Below are 9,426 nucleotides of genomic sequence, written 5' to 3'. Positions count from 1 at the left end.
TTCTTTTGTTTATCTTTTGATAAACAAAAATTTATTCTTGGGAGAGTAAGGATCTTTTCCAGTGAATAAGAGGAGAAAAATGGTAAATTGAGACTATCTATTTAGAGAATTTCTCTTCTGTTGTGCCATCCTCCAAGAGTGTTTATTTTTGTTGTTTTCAACTCTGTGATGTTGCCTTGCCTCTTTTTTTTTTTTTTTTTTTTTTTAAAGATTGTGCTGTTAAAGAAAGAAGAGGGTAGACCAAACAGAATTGTTGCAGGATAAGCATTCTTATTTGGTCACAAAAATCTCAAAATGATGAAATCAGTATTAATTGAATATTTATAAAAGCACACAATAATATTTTTCAGGCTCTTATGCTCAGGGACTTTAATCAGTTAAATTTCAAGTGTGGGGAATATAGATGGCAGAATAGCACAAGGATTCAGGAGCAGCATAAATGTGAATTTTGTTGCTCACTCTCTCTCATTTCGAGTTTGCAAACTTCTGGGTTCTTGGGTCCTGAATTGCTGTTTCAGGCTTGATTTGAGTCCTCCCAAATGTTGTATGTATTTCAGCACCACTTTTTGACTGATTGATATAAAAACTAATGATCTGCTTCAGAAAAAGTTAATTTCATGAACTTCTGTGGCTGATTATCTCTAATCTAATAGTTTTATGGAATGATAAATTTTATAATTTTTTTCTGATTATACAAAGTGGACATAACAAAAATCATTGGATATTTCAGATGGATTCCTGTCTTTAAGATTCTTCATGTTTCTACCAGAACTTTGCAAATTCAGACACAAGAGACATTGCTGTGCACTTGGAGAGATCTAGGTCCCAAAGCTGAGGTTGTATTTCCACTCCCCAAAACCAGACCAAACAACGAAACAGAAAATCAGTTGGAGAAGCTTCTTTAAACATTTTTCCTTTGAAAATAATGATATAAATTTAGTATTTGTTTCTTTTATTCCTTTTACCTCCCTGAAGGATGTCGCTGAGAGGTCCGTGTTGACTCTGATTCACCTGAGTCTTTGAGAGTGAGGTGAATGGTTAACTCTGGTGGACAAAGAAGAAATAGTTTATATTAGCTTCAAACATTGGGTGCCACAAACATTTGGCTTTAAATCTTGCAACTGCTTCTTCCTTTCAGTTAAGTAATGGTACCAATGTTTGCTTCTGCGGGAATCTTTTGATGAGAGTTCTGTGCTTCTGTTAGAAGTTTTGTGTTCGCTTAACTTCAGAAGTAATTCCCAAATAAGGTTTAATATGTGACGTATTTGACAAATAGAATAAAGCAGTAGAACTTTCTACCTTAATTGAATTAAAATAGTTCAGTTATATTTTAAACACTTCATTCTTTAACAAAATTGGACCATTTGATTTTTCACAATCACTGTTCAAATATCAAATTCACATTATGAGATGTGACTGAGTTGTATAAGAAAAGAGAGCTTTAATTTTTATTATATAGTGAGTTTTCTTTTCTTTAGGATTTACAAGATAGTTACTTTTTTCCCTCATAACTTCCTTAAAATTTTAACTTCAGACAAAATAAAGCATATTTAGTATAAACATTAAATTTATGATGTAGCACTCTGCACAGAATATTGAAATGCTATTGTAGATTAAGAATCTGAAGTTCTTAATATCAAATTAGGGTTATTTGATTTCTTGGGGTGCTTTCAAGTCAGATATCCACTGCTGCTGTTGGTAGTGGGAAGGTTCTGGAAGCCTACCCACAGGGTGGTATAATTTGACAATGAATCCAAATACCATGTGAGGAAATTGACAATATTGGAGGAGAGGACAAAAACAAAGAGCAGTAGTTTTTGGTCTTTGTATAAGAATTGTGTCTTCAATATAACACTGGACCCCATCACCCCTACTAGATGACTCCAGTAGACTCCCAACAAGAATGTTATTTGGTGATCAGATTTGTATCTTCAACTCCAGCTTTATGTCATGGATTTCCCAGTCCCTCATACCTCACAGTGAGAGTAATCTTTTTAGATGTATTCAGCCATTTTTGGAAGTTGAAATAATGAGCCCTGATACTAGAATTTCTATTGCTTCTAGAGAAAAATATAGAATTAATTTAACTCCAAGAGCCAAATTCTGCCTTTAACAGTCCCTAGAGGTCCCAGATTAAAAAGGAAAGTTCTTACAAATTCCAACACATTTAACCTGCCTCATAGATTTTTCTCAGTGGTTTCACCCCCAGCCCAGTGGTTTGTTTTAATATCCTGCTAAAATGTTTAGAAACCAAAATAAAACAAAGCCATGGGGAGATGGAAAAGACTTCCCGAGCCTCTCCAAGGAGCAATGGAGAAATATTTAACAATTTTAAAACATTTTGAAATCTTCATAATAGCTCAGTGATGTATTGACTCACTCACAGTGACTTCCCTTTGCAGTAAATCTTGTGGGATAAAGTGAGAAATCTATAAAATGCATTTTAAGGCCTACTATGGTGTCCACTTAGTGATATGCAAAGCGCAAAAGCCAATCTGAGAAGGAATTATGAATTCAATTAAAATATACATTTTGTTCCAGGCAGTGTGGTATATGTTTCAGGGGACACAGCTAATGAAATGTTTTTCTTCTTCTCAGAGACCTCATAGTCCACTGGTGATGATGGAAGTGGGAGCTGGGCGGTGGCAATGATGGAAGTGAGTCGATATCTATTTATCAGGAGACAGGTAAGGTGAATACTCCATAATTAAAATAAATCCAGTATGTGATGAGCAACGTTCATCATTTGCTTTATTCATTAACTCATATTAACTAAATATTTATCACAAGTACTATTAGATAGAGGGGCTGTTACTCTAACAACCTTCCCCTGAAGGGTTCTAGTGGAGAGGAAAGAAACAAGATCACATCCTGACCTTACAGTGTGATGACATACAGATGATAAACTGCAGAAGCACAGGTTTGAACACATGTGAAGGGAAGGACTAGGAGTAACAGGAAGCAAGGCTGGAATCACTGCTAGGGGTCAGAACATGCACAGCCTTTTGGACCTAAATCCAGTGGTGGGATGATACTGTGCAGCATTTCCACATCTGTCCCTCTTCTGCCCAAACCACGCCTTTTACGCTGTGATTCCTCCTACGTGCTACTAGTCTTGGAGCCTTTGAGAACTCCATTGCCCCCTGAAAACAGAGGACACAGGTGTACATGAACACATGTATAAGATTACTACTGTTTTTTTACATGGAAGAAATTCGATGATGTTCCTTCAGATTTCTTAAACCTGCTAAAAATCCAACTTAAGAAAGAAATACTCATGTACCTGGTGATGCAGAATCTTCAAGTTTTGGTATCTTTACAAGAATGATTTAAGACCGTCTTTTATACCCCTTCAAGCTACACTGAACTTTATGCAGGAAAAGGAAGACTCAAGGCACTGAAATAACTTCAGGTGAAACGTGCTCATTTGGAAGTCAAGGTCTATTGTAAGAAATTATGTGTGGAAATGAAGAATGCAGTGTTCAACCAATCTTCCTTTGGCAAGGGAAGGAGTTTTCTGTGGTAATGCTGACCTTCCAGAAGCAGAAGTAGAATGGTACAGGAAAGATGATGAAGAGCATAAATTGGCTGGAGTGCTGGCTATGATCTGAATGTTTGTGTCTTCCTAAAATTTATATGTTGGAATCTTAACCCCAAGTTGATGGTATTAAGAGGGAGGGCCTTCAGAAGGTGATTAGGTATGATGAGGAGCCCTCATGAAAGGGATTAATGTGGTTCTTAAAAGAGACGGCAGAGGACTAGCTCACTCACTCACCATGCGAGGACACAGCGAGAAGCAGGCGGTCTGCAACCTGCAAGAGGGAGTTCACCGGAACCCGACCGCGCTGGTACCCCGATCTTGGACTTCCCAGCCTCTAGAGCTGTAAGAAATAAATGCCTGTTGTTTATAACCTACCTAATTTGTGTTTTTTTTTCTTAAAGCAGCCCAAATGGACAAAACAGTCCTGAAAAATAAAGGAGAGCAGAAGAAAAAGCAGTAACAGCAGGAAAGCCAGATTCCAAATTCCAGAGTTCTGGTTCCCTGTGTTAGAAATGTTCCCATGCTCTTGATAGGTGAGTGAATCAGTACAGGAATATGATGAACCAATCTTGAAAAACATGTAGGATATTAAATTTTTCACATCCTGACAGTCTGTGTCATTTGTTTTAAGTTTCCATGTTGCACCCAAAGACTACTTTGCCAATAAAGTTCTGAAAAAAACTTACAAAATAAAATCAGAGCCAGAAAAGGCAGGCCATTTTTGCTTTGAAGGCCTAGAAATAGTTGACTATGATGAATACAGTACTGGTTGGAAAAAAGGAAGAATATTACAGTTAAAACAGTCAAGGAAAACAAAAACACAGGGTCCAGGCACTGTTAGAACAATTTACCAGAAAGGAAGTATGGAGAGATTATTATTATTATTTTTTAAAAATGAACTTCTTCAGTTTACTGATAGCATCCAGAAATCAAGAGTCACTGGATGAAGGTTCAGAATTCACATTAGCATCAGATTTTGAAACTTGGCACTTGTGATAAATATGGTTTCACATACTGTGCATTACTTACTGAAGAAGCCATAGAGGTGATGATAATTTTGAAAAAGGTGAGGAAGGGGGAAGAATAAGTATCAGAAAAGTGAAAGGAGGAAAAAGTTGGCTAATGCTGAAGTTGACCTCAATTGTAATTTTTTGTCTGTGTATCTTTCATATGTTTTTAGAAGAAAAGCCTGCTGAATGTGTGCAAGTACTCTGGAAGTAGCTAATATAAACACCAGTTTACAGATAACTGGAATCTAAGAAAGGTTTAATAACTTGCCTGAGTTCACACAGAGTGTAAATGTACTATCTTGGATTTTAAAAAAGTTCTCATAAGATTCTAAACATTTTAATCTTTCCATTGCACAAATTCCTTCTCAGATTTGATCTTTTACATGGACTGCTTTATTTTATTAGAACAAATGAAGAATGATATTAAGTAACAGTTATAACTTGTTGACCAGTTAATGTTAGAAAGACTATCTAACCATTGATTCCACTAAAACTGAAATAATCGCATTTGACCAACATTTTCCAGTATGGTGCTACTTAATTTAACAAATATTTATTGAATATCTACCATGTATAAAACACTGTGCTAGGATCTGAAGATATGGTGACAAAGATTCTTTCCTTGACTGAATTCTGAGCAGGCTCTTCTGACCTCTTTTTCAACTAGGTCTTGACTTTGTATTCTTTTTTTAATTTATATTTTATTTTTATTTAGGTTTGTTTGTTTGTTTGTTTGTTTGTTTATTTATTTATTTATTTGTTTGTTTGTTTATTTATTTATTTATTTATTTATTTATTTATTTATTTATTTATATGAGAGTACTGGGGCTTGAATCTCAGACCTTGTGCATGCTAAGCACACACTCTACCACTGAGCTCTACCCTCCCACTTTGGCCTTGACTTTGGACTTCTGTGTTGGTCTCTGTATTTTCACATTTTAGCAAAAACATTGCTAAATCAGTTTAACTGGAATGCACTATCATTAATACTTGATCTTCCTCAATATCCAGTTGGATCCTTCATCTTCCATAATCCCCCAGGTGATGTCTGATCACTCTCGCCTGCCTTTAGCAAGAATCGTGTCAGATCAGTTCAGCTGGAATCCCCTTATCCCTGGTATTTCCTCTCGGTAATTTTCGACTTACTGACTCCCCTTACTCCCATGCACCTCATTCCTTTGCCATAAATTACCACTTTTCCTTGTTGCGTTCAGAGTTGAGTTCCATCCCTCTCCTTCCCTACAAAACTCTGTTGCTGGGGTCCCTAGCCTTCTCATGATAGTTCTGAATAAATTCTGCCTTACTGTTCTTTAACAAGTGTCGTAAATAATTTTTCTTTAAAAATGCCAGGATATAAGACAAAATTTCCTGGTTCTAACAGAGATTACTATCCAGAAACAAACTTTAAATAACTGAAAAATGAAAGGAATGGGAAAGAAGTCAGGTTGCTGTAAAGGTCCTGTAAATGGCTCCTATCCAATCAGTCAAAATTTAGGGGGTGGGGAGGGAGGTGTAGTTTACAGAGTTGAGACACCACCTTGGATGAAGAGAGATAGAGTTTGGGCATGCAATTTGCTGAAGGCTATATTAAAATCACCTATTCCACCCAAAAGTTCTTAGCTGTTTTAATTAAAGAGTCAAAGCTCTTTTAATAAAAGGTAATGTTGGAAAGGGTAATTTTTAAAATGGTTTATCAATTCCATTTCTGTATAAAACACACGGGAGAAACCTAGCCGATCAACACATAATTTACCACATGAAAAGGTACTTTTATTAGACGTCAAGTCCAAGAACGTACAAAAGTTTCTTTTGCCATGCCTACAGTAATTGTCTACGCGTTTCCGCTCAGCTCCTAAAAAAAAGGCCACCTATCCCCATTCTTTTCCTTCTGTCCCAGTTACAGTACAGTCACGGGGAGGAAGGAGGCTGGTGAAGACAACCCCCTAAGCAGTTTTCCACTGTCCCTTCTTTCTAATCAGAGACTCGTGGGTGTGAGAGGTCACACCACCCCCTCGCTGGATGAGAGAAGCGGCCCTTCACCGCAGCGGCCCAAGCGGCAAGTGGCGCCGGGTGACCTGCCGCCGACCTTGGAGAAGCTGCGGGGCGGGCGCGTTACCTGCCAGCTCCAGCGCCGTCCAGGGCTCCGATGCCAGGCCTCACGTCTATGGATGCGCCCACGGAAAACCCGAGCTCAGCTCTGTCTGTGAGCCAGACACTGCCCTAGCCTTGGTCTTCCTACTGCCCTTCCCAGCGGCGCCTCCAGCCGGGGCCTCGGCCGTTCCCGCCCTCGCTCCTGCGGAGCCGTCACCGCCCTGCCCCTCCCCCTCCCCGCCCCTCCCCGCCCCTCCCCTAATCCCCGCCGCCGCGACCACCGCCGCCGCCGCCGCCGGAGCCCCGGGGAAGGGCACGTTTATCCTTCATAGGACACGTTGTCCCCTTCAGCTCAGGGGTTCTCTAATTGGGTGTGAGAGTTCATGAGTGCACAGAGCTTGTTAAACACCCCAGTTCCAAGGCCTCCTTCCAGAGAGTCTGATAGGGTCCAGGAGCTCCATTCCCACCAGCGTTCCAGAGGGTTCTGAGGTAGGCAGCCCGCGAGCCACGGTTTGGATAGATACTGCGCAGGACGGAAGGCAAAGGCGTTAACGTGGTCTTTGTTCCCTCAGCCTCCCAGGAGGGAACGCAGCGGCTTTCTCGAAGACCCTGCTTTTGAGGACGTTAAGCCCACCTCAGACCTTCGTGGAGGAGCCTTGGTCTTTGTCGTCTCCCTCGCCCCCCGCCCCCGCCCGTTCCTAGCCTTGCCGTCTGGGGTCTGCGTGGATTGTCTTATAAGTGCTTCCTTGCTTTGATTCATGGGTTTTTCTTTTTCTTTTTTTTAGTCGTGATTTTTGTTGAATGCTGGTTACCCCAAAATCCCACCCAGACAACTCACTGAGGAGACGAAGCTGCTTTACCTTCACCGTGGTAAGGGGGAACACTGCCCTGACAGTGTCTTCGCGTCCCAGAGGGAGGGGGACTAAGGTGGGATATTTGTGAGGGTTCTGAAGTCCAGTTTACGCCTGGACTCCCAGTACAGGGGCTTGATTAGAACTAGGTAAGGGTCGTAGTGTAATAGTTTAAAATTGGTGGATTTTGAGGTGATGGGTTCAGAGTCTGGGGGTGTAAACTGTCATTTATGTTTTTTATTGAAGAGTTTATGAATCTTTCATAAAATTCTTGGAATAAACAAAAAAATTATTTGCTGCTTTAATTTTCCTGGGCCAGAGTTTCCTGGGGTACTTAAGTTATATTGATGATGACAGTGGAATATTAATAAAGTCGTGTGACTGTAGACAGTAAGCTGTGTGGTGAAGATGGTTTCAGCTCTCACTACTTTAAAATAAAACTAATTTTAATTAAATATATTTTTCATTCACTTCTTTGTTGGTTTAATTTTACTGGCACAAATTAAAGCATATTTTTTTTTCCCCAGAAAAGTCTCAGATTTGTTATATTCCCTGGGTTATTTCATGCTTGAGGATGTTTGTTGCTGTTTTAATGTGGAAAGCGTTTTGGTGGAATATAAGTTTCTTAGGGCAAACTTTTTCTCAGAAATATAAAAAATTTTCCTAATATTTTCCTACATACACTTGGATATAGAAGTTAGAGAAAAATAATTTTTTAATAATAGGATTACATGGGGGGAGGGTTATAGCTCAATGGTAGAGCTCGTGCTTAGCATGCTTAATCTCCATTACCTCCATCAAAAAGTGATGATAATAAAAAATAAATAAACCTCATTACCCCTCCACCCAAAAGAACCATCATAGTATTGTTAACCAATGCATGGTTCTAGCACCTAGTAGATGCTCAATAAATATTTCATGAACAAATAAATAGATATAAAATCAAATTATTTTGTAAAAGATTATATCTATTGTTTTTATACTAAACATTTAAAATTTAAGTTCATATTAAATTCACATAATTTTAAAGGAAGAAAGAGAAATAGATGAAATAGAAGGAACTGCTGAATTTAAGTGAATGTTTATCCGCAAAGAGATTTTATTTTGTAAAGAATACTTCTACGGTTACCAATAGAAGGTTATGAGAAAAGCAAAGTCTTTGGAGCCATTTTTCTCCCATGATGTATTTTTTAAATGTTATCTATTATTTCACTAAAATGATAAATGAGAATATTTGTGCTTTTATGTTTACTCCCATGCCTTCTTCCTCCTGCTGATTTCTTGGGTAAGTTGTCATTTTCATGTTTTCGAGCTTATGACACTTGAGTGCTGTTACGGAGCCACAAATCTTGCCATCAGTTGTTTCACCATAACTTCTCTATTGAATAAAATCTTTATGTTGATTCATCTCTTGGTTGGTTGGATTTCACTGTCAAGTAGCTATTCTGTCCAAAAAAGGCTCATAAGTTATGTATTCCTGAGATCTTGCGTATGAGAAGATATTTATTACTTTTATATTTGAAGTACAGTTTGGCTTTCTATGAACTTCTTGGGTTACGTTCCTCCAGGTTCTGTTGACGCTGGGTTTCTTTTCTTCTGAAACATGCTCCATTATTTTTTAGCACTGAGTATCATGGAGCTGTCTGAGGCCAGCTTGATTTTTTTTTTTTTTTCTTTGTAGATGACGTGTTGTATTAGTCAGGGACCTCCAGAGAAACAACCAGTAGGATATATGTCTCATATGATTTTGGAGGCTACGTCCCAAGCTCTGCAGTTGGCAAGCTGGAGACCCAAGAGAGCTGATAGTGTAGTTTCAGTCCAAGCCTGAAGGCTTGAAAACCAGGAGAGGCAACTGGTGCCCATTCTCGTCTGCGGGCCAAAGACTGATGTCCCAGCTCAATCAGTTAGGCAGGTAAAGTTCCCATTAGTCAGT

The 9,426-nt window shown here is 38.9% G+C and overlaps 2 long non-coding RNA genes across 2 annotated transcripts in view; one reads left to right on the top strand and one right to left on the bottom strand.

The window, feature by feature from the left end:
- Window positions 1-931: 931 nt before the first annotated feature.
- On the bottom strand, window positions 932-6,806 carry LOC141579569 (uncharacterized). The gene is made up of 3 exons (XR_012511164.1): window positions 6,668-6,806; window positions 3,776-3,881; window positions 932-1,044 (listed from the first exon to the last, which is right to left on the bottom strand). It is a non-coding gene; the product is annotated as an uncharacterized LOC141579569 (long non-coding RNA).
- A 193-nt stretch (window positions 6,807-6,999) lies between these two features.
- Window positions 7,000-9,426, top strand: part of LOC123619259 (uncharacterized) — a 258,225-nt gene continuing 255,798 nt past the window's right edge. Inside the window, exons 1-2 of the long non-coding RNA XR_006727809.2 lie at window positions 7,000-7,131; window positions 7,428-7,512. This is a non-coding gene — a long non-coding RNA (uncharacterized LOC123619259). The remainder of the gene's footprint in view (window positions 7,132-7,427; window positions 7,513-9,426) is intronic.

Source organism: Camelus bactrianus, chromosome 13 (genome assembly GCF_048773025.1).
Source record: "Camelus bactrianus isolate YW-2024 breed Bactrian camel chromosome 13, ASM4877302v1, whole genome shotgun sequence".
Taxonomy (NCBI): domain Eukaryota; kingdom Metazoa; phylum Chordata; class Mammalia; order Artiodactyla; family Camelidae; genus Camelus; species Camelus bactrianus.
This window is presented reverse-complemented; position numbering and strand designations above follow the sequence as displayed.